Here is an 18580-nt window from a genome sequence, read left to right as displayed (position 1 = left end):
CTGGTGTGCCTGTATGCTTACAGCGCAGTATTGGGGTGGGAGTTACCCGATTTTCCAGGTGTTGTGTGTCTCAGTTCCCCTGGCTAGGAAAACGGATCCCCTTCCCCCTTGCGCTTCCAGGTGAGGCGATGCCTCGCCCTGCTTCAGCTCTCGCTGGTCAGGCTGCAGCAGCTGACCAGCACCGATTGTCCAGCGCTCCCTAGTGAGATGACCCCAGTACCTCAGTTGAAAATGCAGAAATCACCAGTCTTCTGTGTCGCTCGCGCTGGGAGTTGGAGACTGGAGCTGTTCCTATTCGGCCATCTTGCCCTGTGGTGGGACTTTTTAAAAGTTTCCAGTACAAATTCCAGGCTACAATTACTCTCTGCAAACTCAGCCTGTGTACTTTTAGACTTTCAGGGATTTCTCATCATTTTGATTAGCGAAAAATCTCTCTTTGAATTTAGAAAACAAGCTGTATATTCATATACTTAAAAAATAACTTAAGGCTTAGAGTGGAAGGACAGAAGCTGAAAAAGGGGAGGATATCATTGTGCAATTAGTGTTCCCATCTTGAAAGTGAAAGCCTCCACTTTTATTTTGTGTTGTTTTCTTTTTTATTGATATTAGGGATAATAAGCAATTGTTACCTACTTTGTAAATATTTGTTACATGTGCCTTTTAATTTCATTTCAGGTAATTTCAGAGATACAGATGTTTTACATTTTAATGAGGACAAATCTGTTCATTTTTTACTTTAAGATTTCTGGTTGTTGTGGCACGCTCATGAGGCCTTTATACTCCACAATTTAAAAAGTTTCCTGTATTACCATCTGAAATTTCATGGTTCACTCTTTCATATTTAGATATTTCATATTCAGATATAGATCTATGAGGACTTTAGTTTTTGGTTTAAGGTGAGATTTCGTATGTTTTCCATTCTCCCTTTTCCAAATAGGAGTTTTTAATTGAAGTTGTTCTACTGCTCCACTAATTTGTTTTGGGTGGGTAGATGTAGAAGAGCATTTAACATGTTTACTTGATAGTTCATCAAATCATAACGAACCATATCCATATTTGATGTACTGGAATGTGCAGCACTGAGTTCTTGACTTTTGAGATGAGTTCAGTAACTGCCTGGGGTTTGGGGTCATCTTCCTTTGGGGGAAGATGAGTGTGAAGAAGGGTATGTGAAGGTATATAGTAGCCAGAGAAGCTGACTGCCGCAGAGAGCACAAAGTGTCCACCAAAACAATCTTCCAGTTCTCCCTTTGGGCACACAGCTAGAGTCCATCTCCCTGCCTCCTTCAGTTAGGTAGAGCCAGGAGACTAAGTTCTTTTTGGGGCAGTGTCAACAGCCATGCTTGCCACACCCATAGAAGCCTTCATTTGTACTTCATCCTTTTTGAAGGCTGGATGTAGATGAAAAGTTTCTAAGAGATGGGGCCAGGAGATGCCAGGGTTCTGAAGGACTGGAAAGACTGCATGGGGCAATTGAAAGCTGCCTGCTGAATGTTTTGCCTTGAACTGACACTCAAGTGAGAAATAAGCTTCTCAAGGTAAGACAGGAGCAAAGTATCAGTTTCCTTTAGATAATCTGGGAGATATACTTTTTTTTTTTTTTTTTTTTTTTTTTTTTTTTTTTTTTTGAGACAGAGTCTCCTTCTGTCGCCCAGGCTGGAGTGCAGTAGTGCTATCTGGGCTCACTGCAAGCTCCGCCTCTCGGGTTCACACCATTCTCTTGCGTCAGCCTCCCTAGTAGCTGGGACTATAGGCACCCGCCACGCCTGGCAAATTTTTGTATTTTTAGTAGAGACGGGGTTTCACCGTGTTAGCCAGGATGGTCTTGATCTCCTGACCTCGTGATCCGCCCTCCTCGGCCTCCCAAAGTTCTGAGATTACAAGCGTGAGCCACCCCACCCGCCCTGAGATATGCTTTTTGAATTAAGAAGATTCCTTTTATTTCTAACTTACCCAGTGGCTTTGATGTTGTTTTAATCAGAAATGAGTGTTAAATTTTATTAAAGATTTTCACACCTATTAACTGTATCGTATAGATGTTCCCCTTAAATCTTTATATGTAATAAATTCCAATTATTACATTAATAGAATCCTTAAAGTAGAACTATATTTAAATATGACCATAAGATGGTATTCTTTTAATGCAATGCTGGATTTCGCTTTGTTTATAATTTTTGTGTATGTTCAAGTGTTTCATTGGTTTATAGTTTTCTTTTTTTTCTTTTTTTTTTTTTGAGACGGAGTCTCGCTCTGTCGCCCAGGCTGGAGTGCAGTGGCCGGATCTCGGCTCACTGCAAGCTCCGCCTCCCGGGTTCACGCCATTCTCCTGCCTTAGCCTCCCGAGCAGCTGGGACTACAGGCGCCCACCACCATGCCCGGCTAGTTTTTTGTATTTTTTTTTAGTAGAGACGGGGTTTCACCGTGTTAGCCAGGATGGTCTCGATCTCCTGACCTCGTGATCCACCCGTCTCGGCCTCCCAAAGTGCTGGGATTACAGGCTTGAGCCACCGCGCCTGGCCTATAGTTTTCTTTTTTAATCCTCTTTTTGTCCGATTTTGTCACTGAGTTTATGCTAGATGCAAACTGAGAAGTTTATCAGCTTTTTCTTTGGTCTTTAACAATTTATATATCATGAGATATTAGGGCCTCATGCCCTTTGAAGAACATATGTATATATATTTACTATCGTTCTAATTTCCTCTATTGTTATTGATCTATTCATTCTTTTCATTAAGATTGTAATATTTATGTTATGTCCTCTCTTTTGATTTAATCTTTGTTCAATTTTATTAGATTGTCATTGGTTATATCAGTTTTTAAATTCCTGCCATGCACCTGCTCTTATTGATTACAGTTTCTAAGGGCTTATGTGTTGTCAAAGTATGTGAGTTCTAACTTCACAATTTTACCATTTTCTAACTTATTTATTTTTGCTTTTATTTTTATTAATTCCTTTCTTTTGCTTTCCTTGATTTTATTTTGTTGTTCCCTTTCTAATTCTGTGAGGGCTGTTCATTTTTTCTTTTTCTTTCTTTTTTTTTTTATTATATTTTAAGTTCTAGGGTACATGTGCATAACGTACAGGTTTGTTACATATGTAAACTTATGCCATGTTGGTGTGCTGCACCCATCAACTCGTCAGCACCCATCAATTCATCATTTATATCATGTATAACTAAAATAGCATGCCAAATGTCAGTCTCTTACAAGCAGAATATCTTTCCATTTCTCCATGGATTTTGGAAGTATTCCAGGCTACATTTTACTTTCAGTAACTCGTATCACGTGAAAGAGTAAGGAACCGAGCTAATGCCACATTCCTCTGGAGTATGTTTGGTATTTTTCAGGTACAATCTTATACAGGAAAGTCTTTTTTAGAATTATAGTCTTACTGTAAACAAAAGGAACCCGAATCTTTATAGGTGATCTGTTTCTTTTCATTACTAATTGGGAAAACGTACATACTTAACTATGTGTTTATCAATATTAAAACTTTTGAATTCCAAAATTACCAAAATATGAGAGCTTTAAGTAATAAAATTGGTACATTTCATCTTTAAATATTTAATGGCCATATGTATGAAATAAAGTATAATATTAATTTGACATGGCAATTTCTATTTCATTTTCTTTATTTATGGAATTAGTGCTGTATAGAAACTTAATATGACCATAAAAAGCCTTTCTATTATCTGCCGTAGGGATTTAAAGATACATTTTCTTTTGTCCTAATATCTCATTATATAAAATTAAGTTTCAGTTTTTAGTAGAGTCCTTGGAAGGAGAAATATTATTTAAATTAAGACCATGAAATGGTATCCTTTTATATGCAATGCTGGACTTTGCTTATAATTTTGTAAGTATATTAAAATGTTTTATTGGTTTATAGTTTTCGTTTTCATCTTAATTTTGTTCAATTTTGCATTGTGTTTATGCTAGATGCAAACTGGGAAGTTTTCAGCTTTTCTTTGGTCTTTAATAATTTATATGCCATGACTTATTAGGGCCTGGTGCCTTTTTGAGGGATGTATTCTTACTATGGTCCTAATTTCCTGTAATGAATTCATTTCTTAGGAGCCTATAAATTTTCTCTCTGCTCTACATCATTGCATCAGCAACAATAATTATTAGCTGTGTGAACTTTGGCAAATATCCTAACCTCTCTGTGCTTCAATGTCTTCAAATGTAAAGTGGGGATAACCACAGTTTCTATCTCATGGGAATTTTCCAAAGTTAAGAGTCTATAACATAAAGTATTTACAATAGTTCTGGGGATAATGTTAGTGCTATATATGTTAGCACTATTATAATATTTTTATTATAATATAGAAGTAATCACAGCTGCCTCCATTGAAAAGCTTATCACTATTTTTTCTCATTATTAAAGTGTCCTTTATGTGTGAAGGACATTATATAAATTGTCATCATCTTGTCCCAAACCCAGTGATGTGGGTGTTATTACTCTTCATATGAGAAGCTAAGAGAAGTGAAACAATTGTCAAATTCACAAGGTAGCAAGTGATATCAGTGGCATTTGAATCCACATTTGTCTGTCACTAAAGTCCATGCTCTTCCCATTATATTACCCAGCCTGATGTCACCCTGTCTAAAAAATCTACTTTCATAACCTCTTTCTGCCATCACCAAAGCAGAGCTGCATCTTTTTTGGCACACTGAAAAGACTGTGCTCCTCTGGATTGAACTGCAGGTCTTTAGTGACATTAATGATTTACTGTTGCTTATCTCAGCTTACCCCAGATAATTTGTCAATCAATATCTGGCCTTTGGATTTTCTCTATGCCATTTCTCCCAGGTCCCAATTTTAAACATGTATTTAAGATTGTCCAGCTAGAGTTTCTCTAGCTCTCTGGGCAGTCTCTTGGCATGAAGGTGTTATGCAATATAAAATGCTAATGAATCAATATTTCATAGGATCCCTGGAGTTCAAGTTGGTACTGGAGGAAAGTGGCTGTTTTCCAGGGTGAAGCCCAAAGTACTAGTTGCTAGAAAAATGCTTCTGAGGCCTGAAGATAATCAAGGATTTTGTTGTTGTTGTTGTTTTATGTTTTGTGCCCATCAAAGACCTATGTATAACCCAGGTCTGCATGTCCATGAAGCAGCCCTTCTTTTTTCACTCTAATCCAGCATGCTCACTACCTCTCCTTTCCCCTCTTACAGTAGCTTTGAATCACAAAGTAGTTGTCTATCAGTCTTGATTGTTTTATGTATTTATCCAGTATCCCTAACGAAATGGTAACTCCTGTATCTTTTCTTTTGTATCTGTATCCCCCAGTCCTCTGCCAAGTAAGGACTATGTAGTGACCATTGCTTCTTTTTAAAATTGTGGCAAAATATACATAACATGAAATTTATCCTTTTAACTATTGTGTAATATCTAGTTAAGTGGCATTAAGTACATTTAAATTATTGTGCAGCCACCACCCATCCCTAGAACTTTTCATCCAAACTGAAACTCTCTACTCGTTAAACAAGCTCTCCCCACCCCCTGGCAAAACCACCATTCTACTTTCTGTCTCTTTGAGTTCAACTACTCTAGGTACCTTATATAGGTGGAATCACATGATCTTTGTCCGTTTGTGTCTCACTTATTTCACTTAGCATAATGTCCTCAAGGTTCATCCATGTTTTAACATATATCAGAACTTCATTCTTTTTATAGGCTGAAGAATATCCCCTTTTGTGTGTGTGTGTGTGTGTGTGTGTGTGTGTGTGTATGACTTTTTGCTTATCTGTTTAGTCATTAATGGATATTTTGATCATTTCCACCTGTTGGCTATTGTGAATAATGTTGCTATGAGTACTGGTATGCAAATATCTGTTTGAGTCACCTCTTACTGGATGTATATCCAGGAGTGGAATTACTGGCAATGTTTACTTTTTTTGAGGAACTGCAATATTAATTTCATAGCTGCTGTCCCATTTTACATCCCCACTAGCAATGCCCAAGAGTTCCAGATTCTCCATACTTTCCCAACACTTGTTATTTCACCATGATTCTTCTGACTTAATCCTCATGACAAATTGATAACTATTACTATACCCGTATTGGTATTGTGCTTCACAGTTGACCATTTTTTGCATACATTATGCTTTTGAATATTTATAATAATCTTTGGTTTCAGTATTACAGCTACATTACAAAAGAATACATTGAAGTTTAGAGATGCTACATCACTTGCCCAAGAGCACAGAGCTAGTAGGTGGAAAAGTCAAAACTATAACTTTACCAGATTACCTTTATTACTTGAGAATTAAACAATTCACATTATTTGAGATTCTCCCTTGAATGTTTCACTCACTCTGCATTATAGTAAGGGCAGTTCATGCATTGAGAAAGATTCCTGAAAAGGAGACCTGCTGCTCTCCCATGCCTCCCAAGGTATCAAAGAAAATAAATGGCTTCAATAAGTACCAGGAAGGGTTTAGGTTAGATATTAACTGGCTGGTAGGTGTTGGTCAGACATTGGAAAGGATTACCAAAGGACTTTTTGAAATAATGCAAGTCCTGAAGAATGCTATAGAGTTCATCCTAGTACATGTCTGAAGGCAAGGAAGTAATTCAGTGCGCCCTTGTTAGTTATTTGAAAGTAGGGGATGAAATAACTGGATGACTTCACATCGTTTCTTCAAGTTACCTGATTCTAAAACATAGATTCTACCAAACGGCTTTATACTAGTGAGGTAAATTGTTCTTTGGGGTTGGGGATGAAGCTTGTTTTCTCAACTCCTTCATCCTCGATCTCTGGAGAATGCAGCCCCCAACCCTCAGTTCCATTTTATACCCTCAGAGTTCACGAGGTCTTCAGGGGAGGGGTCAGAGATAACCTAATTCACCTGGGGTTTCTGAGTTAACCTCACCAGTTAACTTTCTGTATTATTGTTGAGTTGGTTTTCTTCAGCTCTTCTGGGAGATTTGAAGGATTTACACTTTTGACCTGAGATTAAACGGGATAATTTCTTTTCTTTTTTTCATTTTTTTTGAGACAGAGTCTCCCTTTGTTGCCCAGGCTGGAGTACAGTGGTGTGATCTCGGCTCACTGCAACCTCTGCCTCCTAGGTTCAAGTGATTCTCCTGCCTCAGCCTCCTGAGTAGCTGGGATTACAGGCGCGTGCCACCACACCTGGCAAATTTTTGTATTTTCAGTAGAGACAGGGTTTCATCATGTTGGTCAGGCTGGTCTCGACCTCCTGACCTCGTGATCCGCCCCCCTTGGTCTCCCAAATTCCTTGTGCTGGGATTACAAGCGTGAGCCACTGTGCCCAGCCTAAATGGGACAATTTCGATGTCCAAATGTTACGTGTTGTCAGTGGTGGGTCATAAAGTGGGGACAAGGGAGTTGACATGATAAAAAGGGTAGAAGGAAGATATCTGGTGAAGAAACAAAATTCTCTGGGTATTTATGTAGATGCTGCCACCAATGAGCTATTTGCCTTAGAGCAATCTGTAGGAAAATTAGATATCCATGTGACTGTATTCATGCTGGGCAGTCCCTCCTCTCTCCTTCAGAACTGTATTTGTACACCATTTAGTGACCTTGAATGCAAGACCAATCCTGCTGTCTTGAGCTGTTCAATATCCGTGCATTTCACTTTCCTCACTATTCAAAAGAAGGAATTAGAGCTTTCCACCTCACAATTGTTAAAGATTAAAATAACAAACCTTTTTGAAAATTAGTGTGCATTCCAAGCACTCTAAAGACCTTGTCAGGAGAATGCTGAAATTAAGAGAAAACTATTCTAGAACTCATTTAAGAAATTGCTAGCTGAGAAATGAAGGCAGTATGCTATGTAAACAAAAGTGGCAATCAGTTAATAAGTGATGTGCATCTGAAACTCAAAAAGACAAAAATAAGAAGCAAATTATTGAAAAAAAAAAAGGAAAAGTATTGCCTCTCACCTACATCTGCTTTCTTTCGTTCTCCTTTCTTTGAAGCCCCCTTGTCATAGGCCTTAGCCTCTTACACAGTAAATGACAAGTGAAGAACTGGATTTTGTGGGGCAATCACTGAAGCACAGAAGCGTCACTTTAGTAAATATCCCAGCTTTTCCAACAGGCCAGAAGTGGTGACCTGGAGTAGTGATCACACTGTTCCTGCCTGATGCAGGACATTTAGTCTTTAGAATGATGGAGCACAGAATGCAGAGCTGGGGAGACTACTCAGAGATAATCCCGTCCAACCCGTCATTGCACAGATGATAAAACTGAAGCCAGCAGAGTGCCAATTTTTTGCTTTTAAATTTCAGAATTGGAAATTGAAGAATGCCATGGAAAGCAAGGTGAAAAAGGCAGGGGTGTACACATCAATCCCAGATCCAGGGGGCCAATATCTTTAAGTAGACTTCTTCAGATGGCCCATGGGGTCCCACAGAGCTTACAGGACAACTGAAGATCACTCCAAACCAGGTAACATTTCAATAAATACATGAATTTAAGGCCAACAGAACCTGGCTTAGCACCAAGCTGATCCTCATTCTTACCAGAACTCCTGTCTAACCCTAGGTAACTTCACAAGTTGTTAGAAACCATCCTTCAAAGATCTGCCTCTTTCCTTCTGCAGGGCAGCTGGAGGCTCCTAATCAGTGCAGGATCAACAACAGAAATCCACAAATGTCAATCATTTTTCTGTTTTCACTACCCAGTTGTTTTCTCTTGAGTTTAACTGCCTGAATTTTAGTGTCTGTGATAAGAACTCAGGGGTAATATCACACCTCTGGAAGCCCTCTACTGATTGTGAGCTATGATCTGCAAGTGTCGAAAGCAGGATTTGGCCAATTAGGAGTACAAGAATTTCTTGGCACTGCCAGAGCTTCACAGAAGATGTGTGCTGTGCACATTCCCATGGAGCTGGCTTGATTTCACAATCTTTTACAGCCTATTGTAATATACCACCCATCTCAAACAAGGTCCCTCTCCAAGTGTGCTTTAACGTTTTGTAAAATCAGCCGCAAATGTCAGGATTGACAAATAAAAAGTTGAGACCCACATTTTATTCTTTTTTATTCTGTAAGATTTACCATGTCAATTATGTCTTTAATCACAAAAGAGCATAACAAACAAAATGTGCTGTGATGGGAATATGCAAATTTTCTTCTAGTACTTTTATATTAGTATTTTATATTTTATATTTATATTAAATGGACTGTGATGAAAGTATATTTGTGAAACAAAAAATATGTATGTATATTAAAGAATCTTGCCAAGTATAGTGGGAATTTTGGGGGCTTTGTGATGTTGGATCTTCGTCACTCACTCAGCTCAACAATGAAATAAAGCACCAGGGTGTTTGCTGGCTACTTTGACGTTTTATGAGTCTATGAAAAGTCTAAACTTATCATCATTAAAAGTGGACTTGTGAGGTCTGGGGGATGATTTTGATACTAGTTTTATTGTTCAAAACCCCAGATTTGGAGCTAGAACTCTCACAGAAGCTTCTCTTTGAGAAGCTAAAAGGGAAGGCAGGGTGCTCTTCTAGCACAGGCGGGGCGGTCTCAACACTCCTGGGCTTTCTGCTTCTTCAGTGTTTTCCTCAGCATGACTAACAAAAATGCTCTTTGTTCTTTGTTCCAGAGTCAAAGACATCCCTGCCACGCAGCACATAGATTTATAACTTTGGCCAAAGGTTTTGACAAACACAGATTTCTTCAATCCGAAGTCCATCTGTGTGTGTTCCCAGAAAAAAGAGCAGTGCATGTCTTTTTCCCTCTCTCTAATCCCTAGAGGTAGCAAGAGCAGGAGGACTGAGTTCCCAAAAGGACTTCTTATAGCTCTGGTGATAATTACTATCTCAAACAGGCCGGTGTTACTTTGGGGACACACATGGACTTTATTTATTGCTCTTTTTTTTCAAACCGAGATAGTGTCAGCACTGACACACAGAGAAAAGAAACTGTGTCTGCTGTAATGTTTATTTCGTTGGTGTAAGTGGAAAGATCATAACCTGAAGTTTTGATGAAAACACACTTCTTGCTCAGATAATCCATTATGTCATTGATAAGTTCTGCTCAGAGAAAGGGAATGGGTTAAAGAAACAAAAAAGACAACAAGATGGGGGATTAGGTCTGGGGATGTGGAGCATGTAGGGAACATCATAAACGTTCTGATTTCATATCTGGGACCTGGGTACATGATCTGAGACATAAATTTGAATGTTCAACAGCCAAATTATCCTGCCTCCTAGACATAACCTCCCATGATGCAAAGCAACAGGGAAGGTGCATGAATTCTTTCAGGCTCTATGAGTGTCCCTGAGCAATTTGTTTCTTTAGCATCCTACATAAACGTGGCTGGAATAACAAAAGCTTACCAGGGTGCCTATGGGGAAGGGGTACAGTTCCAGTGCCTGAAGTCTCTGTGACAATGCCAAGGGAAAACCATTGGAATGGAAGCCAATATAATGATATTGAACCCACTCAAGTGAGCAGTTTTGTAGCAGGCATCCATTTTGGAGCTCAGCTCAAATACTAATGGAACTCAGTATTGTAGAACAGCCTGATTCACCACCAGGTCTGCAGCAGAGTCCAGGTATGGTATTACTCTTTGATTTACCTAATCTGGGAAGAAGCCAATTGGCCTGTGGAACACCTGAAAGTAAAACACTGCCCACCAGAGATGAGAAACTTTGCTTGCCTATAAACTCTGATAAGAGGCCCTTGATAACTGAAAACCACAGGAATGCCAACAATAAGTCTCAGTTATTGAGAAATTCGCTGTCCAATGGGGAAGGCAGGTAAATAACAATCCTCAAAAATAATACATTAAGTGCTATACTAAGGGTACATCCAGAACACAGAAGAGGCAGTACCTAATCCAGCCTGACACTGAGGGTCAGAGAAGGCTGCCACTATATCTAGATTTAAGAAATTCAGGCCAGGCGCGGTGGCTCAAGCCTGTAATCCCAGCACTTTGGGAGGCCGAGACGGGCGGATCACGAGGTCAGGAGATCGAGACCATCCTGGCTAACACGGTGAAACCCCGTCTCTACTAAAATACAAAAAACTAGCCGGGCGAGGTGGCGGGCGCCTGTAGTCCCAGCTACTCGGGAGGCTGAGGCAGGAGAATGGCGGGAACCCGGGAGATGGAGCTTGCAGTGAGCCGAGATTGCGCCACTGCACTCCAGCCTGGGCAACAGAGCGAGACTCCGTCTCAAAAAAAAAAAAAAAAAAAAAAAAATTCAGAACCAAGTTGAAAAGCTTATTTTAGGAAGACATTTGGCTTTCCAAAAAAAAAAAAAAAAAAAAGAAATTCAGAGCACAGTTGATACAGCTTATCTTTAGGATGACATTTGGCCTTCCAAATAAATCAAACTTTTCCCGGAACCATTCCAAAGGACTTAGCTCTGTGTATCCATCAGCACCCCCAGTGAATGGAAGAAAGGTCAGAAACGAGTTAACACTGGCCTGTGCCACTGTTTTTAAATCTATTGTCACTGCTCTGTGCACCGAATTGGTATACCTCCCTACCCGATTTTCTTTAACAAGCCAGTTCTTTGTGTCTTCCAATGTCCTTCTCTTCATATAATTTCAAAACAGATCTCTGTCTAACCACTTAAATTGTTTAGCTTCATGTGACATTGTCTTCTGGAGGCTAACAGCATAATTGCTTAGATAATTTTTTGTTTATATTATGTAAGATTTTACTTCCCTTGACATTTGCTATTTTCCCTTCCCCACCTTCTGTGTACTTCAAGGAATTCTGAACTGTCAGTGCTCACGCAGCATGAGCCTGGCACTTTTTTTTTTTTTTTTTTTTTTTTTTTTGAGACGGAGTCTCGCTCTGTTGCCCAGGCTGGAGTGCAGTGGCCGGATCGCAGCTCACTGCAAGCTCCGCCTCCCGGGTTTATGCCATTCTTCCGCCTCAGCCTCCCGAGTAGCTGGGACTACAGGCGCCCGCCACCTCGCCCAGCTAGTTTTTTGTATTTTTTAGTAGAGACGGGGTTTCACAGTGTTAGCCAGGATGGTCTCGATCTCCTGACCTCGTGATCCGCCCGTCTCGGCCTCCCAAAGTGCTGGGATTACAGGCTTGAGCCACCGCGCCCGGCCGAGCCTGGCACTTATTTTCAGTATGATTTGTCACTTCATAACACAAAACCTAGAAACACATTCATTTCCTGTGAAATTATCTGAGTTGAGTGAGTTTAAAGTTGGAGAATGGGCTCTACCTGGGGCTACAGAGAGAGCTCAAGCCCCTAAAAGTGAATGTCATCCTTTCATGCCCCGATGAAGCTGTTTATTTTCCGTGACGTAGCACTTTCCATCCAGGACAAGGTCTGACCAGCCTGGCACATGATAAAATTAGACTGGATATGGGCATCCTCTTATCTTTTTGTCTTTTCTCATTGGTGATGTTCACGTGTCCATTATTCCTCTGGTCTGGAGAGGCTGAAAGAACTCAGGAATTACAAGGATGGGCCTTTCAGTTGCAGGCTGTGGACCTATAGTAGGATCTTTAGAGTGGGATGACTTGTTGTTGAGGAAGGGCCTTGCTCAAGGATTGTCAGCCCAAGCTTGGACACAATGCAGGGCCACTTCAATTCTCCTGGAAATGAGAAGGGTGGTAGCCAGTGGAGAGACTATTTTTGGAATAGCATTTCCAAAGGCCACTTCCACTTCAGAAATAAATATTATGCACCAATTGGTATGATCATGCAGATTTTCATGTTGGATCTGTTAATGTGATAGATTATACTGACAGATTTTTAAACTGCTTTTTTGAGATATAATCCATGTACCCTATAATTCACACAACTAAAGGATACAATTCAATGGTTTTCAGTACAATCACAGAGTTGTGCGACTGTCACCACAATTTAATTTTAGAACATTTTCATCACCTTCAAAAGAAATGCCATACCCAATGGCCATTACCACCAAATCTCCCCATTTACCCAAGCCCTAGGCAATCAATAATCTACTTTATGTCTCTGTAGATTTTTCCTCATTCTGGACATTTCACATAAATGGAATTATGTAGTATGTAGTGGCTTGTTACTGGCTTCTTTCACTTAGCATGCTGTTTTTAAGGTTTGTCTGTGTTGTAACACATAACAGAGGTAGTTCATTGTTTTTTATTGCCAAAAAATTTCCATTGTATAGATATACCACGTTTTGTTTATCCATTCAGTTGATGGGCATTTGGGTTATTTCCTCTTTTTGGCTATTATGGATAATGCTGCTATGAACATTCATGTAGAAGTGTTTTTGTGAATATATATTTTCATGTGTCTTGAATATATATCTAGGAGTGAAATTGTGGGTCATATGGTAATTGTATATTTAATTAGTTAAGAATTGAGAGAAAACAGGCAACAGTGAGAACTTTTCAGAAGAAAATGTTAAGGATAGTAAAAGCAGATCATGGTTGGGACTGAAAGGGGCTATCCCTAGCCAGACTGCATAATCTGGATATCAATGGTGGTAACAAACAATATTTCCTAGGTAGCCCTTAGAAAACAAAACTTCTGGTAAACTTTCTTTTAGTTATAATGTCCTAAGATATTTTTCTTATTCATACAGGGGGGTAGGTAGATTTTCTATTCTTGTAAATTATACATACATGGCAGGTCTCAGAAGCACTTAGGAGAAAATTGTATTGATTTCATTGCCTACAGTCAGATCTCAATCTTGTAAAGCTGTGCTGTCCAACATTATGGCCACAAATTATGTCCTGCTTTTAAAATTAAAATAAAATAGAATTTAAAATTCAGTTCTAAATCACACTAGCCATACTTCTTTTTTTTTTCCTTACTGTTTTTCTTTTCTTTTTTCTTTTTTTGTTTTTGTTTTTTGTTTTGTTTTTTTGAGAGAGGGTCTCACTCTGTCATTCAGGCTGGAATGCAGTGGTGTGATCATGGCTCACTGCAGCCTTGACCTCCAAGGCTCAAGCAATCGTCTGGCCTCAGCCTCCCTAGTAGCTGGGACTAACTACAGGCACACACCACCGTGCCCAGAAAATTGAAAAAAAAATTTTTTTTGTAGCATGGGTTCTATTTTTTCCCAGGCTAAACTTGAACTTCTGGATTTAAACGATTCTTCTGTCTTGGCCTCCCAAAGTGTTGGGATTACATGTGTGAGCCACCATGCCCAGCATTAGCCACATTTCAAGGGCTCAATCACCACATTTAGTTTATGGCTTTGGTATTAGACAGTACAGACAGAGACTGCTCACCTTATTGCAGCAAATTCTGTCAGTGTTGTTCCATAGCATGAAAGCAGAGGTTCTCAACTGGTGGTGATTTTTACCTCCCAAAAGAACCTGGCCATGTCTTGAGACATTTTAATTTTTATAATCTAGGGGAGGGAGGCATCCACTGGGTGGAGGCCAGAGATGCTCCTAAACATTCTGCAAGGCACAGGGCAGCCTCCACCATGATTAGCTGTCTTAAATTGTCAATAGTGCTCAGATGGGAGAGTTCCCTTGATACCTTTGCGGGACTTGCAACAGGGGTGTGGCTCGTTTACTCCTCCACCATACTCAAACCCCTTGCGGGAAGGGGAGCACAAATGTGAGCGGGTGCAGGAGCTGGGGTGAGTGCCTTTGGGTGTCCGCAGGAATGAACCCTGTACCTGCCCGCGGCAGCGTCTAGGGGTTGTCAGCAACCTCTAAAACCCCAGAGGGCATGTACTACAAACAGTGGTCTTTTAGTTTTGCCATCCACTGATGGCCTAAATGTTAAACAGCTCAGTGAAGTGTCAGTGTGACAGCCTTTTTGGGTTCCCACACCCAGTGTGTCCCAAATTCTTGTCCAGTGTCCAAGAAGAATCAGGTCACATGAGCAGATTGAAGGGTGGTATATGCGGAGAATTTCATTGAGCGATGGGAGTGGCTCTCAGTGGCATGGGGAGCTGGAAATGGGATGGAGTGGAAAGATAATCTTCCCCTGGAGTTCAGCCTGGGACGGCCAAACTCCTCTCCAACCATAGTCTCTGATGTGCAGACGTTCAGATGCTTCTTCTCTTCTCTCCTCTGCTGCACTGCTCTGCTCCTCTGCCATTGGAGTTTGGGCTTTTTATGGGTACAGGGTTAGGGGTGTGGTGGGCCAGAGTGGTTTTTGAAAAGGCAGAATTCAGGCGTGAAAACAGGGTTGTGAAGTTCTCGTTTGGGGCTGCGGGCCCAGGTTTGAGGGCAGAATGCTTGTCAGGGACCCCACCCTTTTCTACCTAGTATTTCTATGCCTCCTGTTTGTATCAGTGCCAAGGCTGAGAAATCTTATTCCAAAGCAATGATGTCTAAACTGAGCCTGCTTTTTATCAAAAAATTTAAAGAATCACCTGACCAGCTTTTAAAAATCCACATGCTTGAGCCCCACCCTGAAGATTTTGATTAAGAAAGTAAGAAGAGGATCTCGGGGGACTTGTGTTGTCCAAAAGCTTTGCAGGTGATTCTTAGGATTGGCCAGATTCAAGAACTATTGTATTAAGGTACACGGACTCTCAACTTTCAGTTTAGAAGAAAACCACCTGGTAAGCATTAGCAGTACTCTCAGAATAGGTTAATAACTCTAAGGCTATTACCTCTTCTGTTTAATTTCTCCAATTACCTCCCTCTCAATTAATGGGGTCATTAAGCACTTAAGACTTGCATTCATTTCCCTTCTCTCTTTTGTAATTCTTTCATTCTGCATAAATCTCGTTTGCAAATGATTACAACTTGTTAAATATTGTACACTTTCTGTTTACAAACAGAACAAATGACCTAGAAAATGTTTGGCAGCTGTCTTTGTTCATTAGGGTTTAACAGGAAACAGCTGAGTAAACAAGTGGCTAGCCCTGTAGGTGGCATGGCATGACATATTATAGTCCATTTCTTTGCTACCAAATAATGCATGCAAGTGAAATTCACTTTAAATGATTCAAAGTTGCTTACTTTAAGGTCAATATAATTCCACTGAATTTAGAAAAGTGTTTAAATGAATTAATTTTAGGTTTAAGATTTTCATCTGCTTTCTACTTTCCATCATTCTGTAATAAGTTACATAAAGGAAATATTCCCTGCTCTCAAGAAACTTGAAAGGAAATATGATGTAGTTATGGAAATGATGCATAAATATAAGTAACTACAAGAAACATGTCAAACATTCTAAGAAGAGTTATAAATTTGAGAGGAAGAGATCTTTTCAGATGAAGATCTAGGAAATTTTTATGGAAGTAGCAGCATCTTATCTCCCCCTACAGCCATTCAAAAAATGTGTGCTGGTGCCTACTCCGTGTGAGGTCCACCATATTAGGAGCTAGGGATAAATAGACACAATCCCTCTACTCATGGAACTTACTTTCCTGGAGAGTAGTTAGCCAGTTAATTATTTATTGTGTGCCAAGCATACAGACAGGCAATTATGATTCAAAGTGATAAGTGCTAAGATACAGGACGGACATGGTACAATTAATTCTTGGTTTGATTTTTATCACATTGACTCTTTTCTAAGCACAGGCATTTCTCTGACCTCATTTGCAAGGACAGGATCACAGGGCACTCATTCACCCTTAGCAACAATTAATCATGATATGGCCTTTAATATCTGCCATTTAGTGACATGTTGAAATTATCTCTCCGATACTAGTGTTAACTCTGGCCTTCTTCAGGAATCAGTAAAGAATTGTAACTAAGGATCTACCAATATAATTCTCAATTTGTTAATACTTCTGATAAAGCTTACTGATAAAACTAAAATGTATTGGCTCTTGTCTATAAATCTAGTAGCTATGTCAATTGTGAGATTATTCACATATATGATCACTATTCAGAAGGTTATAGTAATGGCTGGCTTTAATCAACCCTCAAATTATTTCAAATTATGAAACATTTAAAATATACCAAAAGTAATATAACAGACAAGTACGGACCAAAATGCCTAAAAGATAATAATGTTTTGCTTTTTTTGTCTTCAGCTCTGTCTTTTTGCCAGTTTCTTTGTAACACAAATGAAATAAAACAATAAAGATATAGCCAAGGTTCCCTTTTGTATCCCTATCTCTCATTCCTTCAGGTTTTCTTCCTTCCAGAGGAAACCTATATCTTGAAGTTGGTAAACTGGCATTCTAAATCTCACATATTAAATTTTTTTCTATATATGTATGCTTGCATAAACAATATATACTATTGTTTAACATCTACACAAATCAATACAATTGTGTGTATCCTTTTGCAATTTGTATTTTATTTTAAAGGTATGTTTCCATGATTTTTAGATGCACATAGATTCGGTTCATTCATTTTAACTGCAGAACAGCAGTCCATCATATGACTAAGCCACATGACCCTACTGAGAGGGCTTTTCCTCTTTTGTGTTCATAGCATTCACTCAACCTTATCTGTAGCAATATTTCCTCATAAAATTTTTAGTTTGCCTTTCCTTTTCTTGGTAAGTCCTGTAGAGGTTTGTCCACTTTATTAGTTTTATCAAAGATAAAACTTTCTTTTATTTTTCTGTTTCATGAATTCTTGTTGTACTTTTCTATGTTTATTGGTTCCATCTTTATTTTTTTCAGTTTTATGGAAACATTTATATACAATAAAATTCACCAATTTTAAGTGTATAATTCAATGACTGTTGGCAAATGTATACAGTAGTATGATCACCGACACAATAAAGATACAGAACATTTCTAACAGCTCAGAAAGTTCCCTCATGGCTTTTTGCGGTTAATTCCCTCCTTTCTCTCCCTGAGCCTTGGCGACTGCGAATCTGCTTTCTATTACTATAACTTTACTTTTCCTGAGACTTCATATAAACATAAATGAATAGTATTTTATCTTTTGTGTATGGTTGCTTCAGTTTGGATAATGTTTTTGAGTTATGTCCATGTTGTTGCATGTATCCATAGTTTGGGTTTTTTGTTGTTGTTGTTGTTTTTTAAGTGCTAACTAGTATTCCATTGTCAAAATTGACTATTCTGTTCCATGAATCTATGTGTCTCTACATAAATCACTGTGTTGATTATGTGACTTTTGAGGACGTCTTGAAATATGGTAGGGCAAATCTTAACAATTTTGTTCTTTTAAAAGGGCCAATTGTGGCCGGGTGTGGTGGCTGACACCTGTAATCCCAGAACTTTGGGAAGCCGAAGTGGGTAGATCACGAGGTCAGAAGTTCTAAGACCAGCTTGACCAAAATGGTGAAACCCTGTCTTTGCTAAAAACTACAAAAATTAGCCGGGTGCAGTGGCAGGCACCTGTCATCTCAGCTACTCGGGAGTCTGAGGCAGGAGAATCACATGAACCTGGGCGGCCGAGGTTGCAGTGAGAGATCATGCCACTGCACTCCAGCCTAGGTGACAGGGTGAGACTAGGTCTCAGAAAACAAAACAAAACAAAACAAAACAAAACAAAACAAAACAAAACAAAACAAAAAACAGGCCAATTTTGATTTTGATTGGGATTGTGTTAATTCTGTAGATCAATTTTGGGAGAACTGACATCTTAACAGTATTAAGCTATCAGATCCATAGCATTGACTATGTCATCATCTATTTAGGTCTTTAAACATTTTCCTTTGGAACATTTTATAATTTTCAGTGTACAGGTATTGAATGTGTTTTCTCTAATTTTTTCATTGTTTTTTCT

At 39.3% G+C, this 18580-nt stretch overlaps 1 protein-coding gene across 1 annotated transcript in view; it reads left to right on the top strand.

Annotated features, from left to right (window-relative positions):
- The window catches only part of TDRD15 (tudor domain containing 15), a 77229-nt gene that overhangs the window by 19981 nt on the left and 38668 nt on the right, over positions 1-18580 (top strand). The window contains 1 exon segment of the mRNA XM_017876833.1: positions 8266-8425. The gene's annotated coding sequence lies outside the window, so the exon portion shown is untranslated.

Source organism: Rhinopithecus bieti, unplaced genomic scaffold, assembly GCF_001698545.2.
Source record: "Rhinopithecus bieti isolate Rb0 unplaced genomic scaffold, ASM169854v2 scaffold_7681, whole genome shotgun sequence".
NCBI lineage: Eukaryota > Metazoa > Chordata > Mammalia > Primates > Cercopithecidae > Rhinopithecus > Rhinopithecus bieti.
The sequence above is the reverse complement of the archived record's forward strand: the minus strand, read 5'-3'. Positions and strand labels throughout refer to the sequence as shown.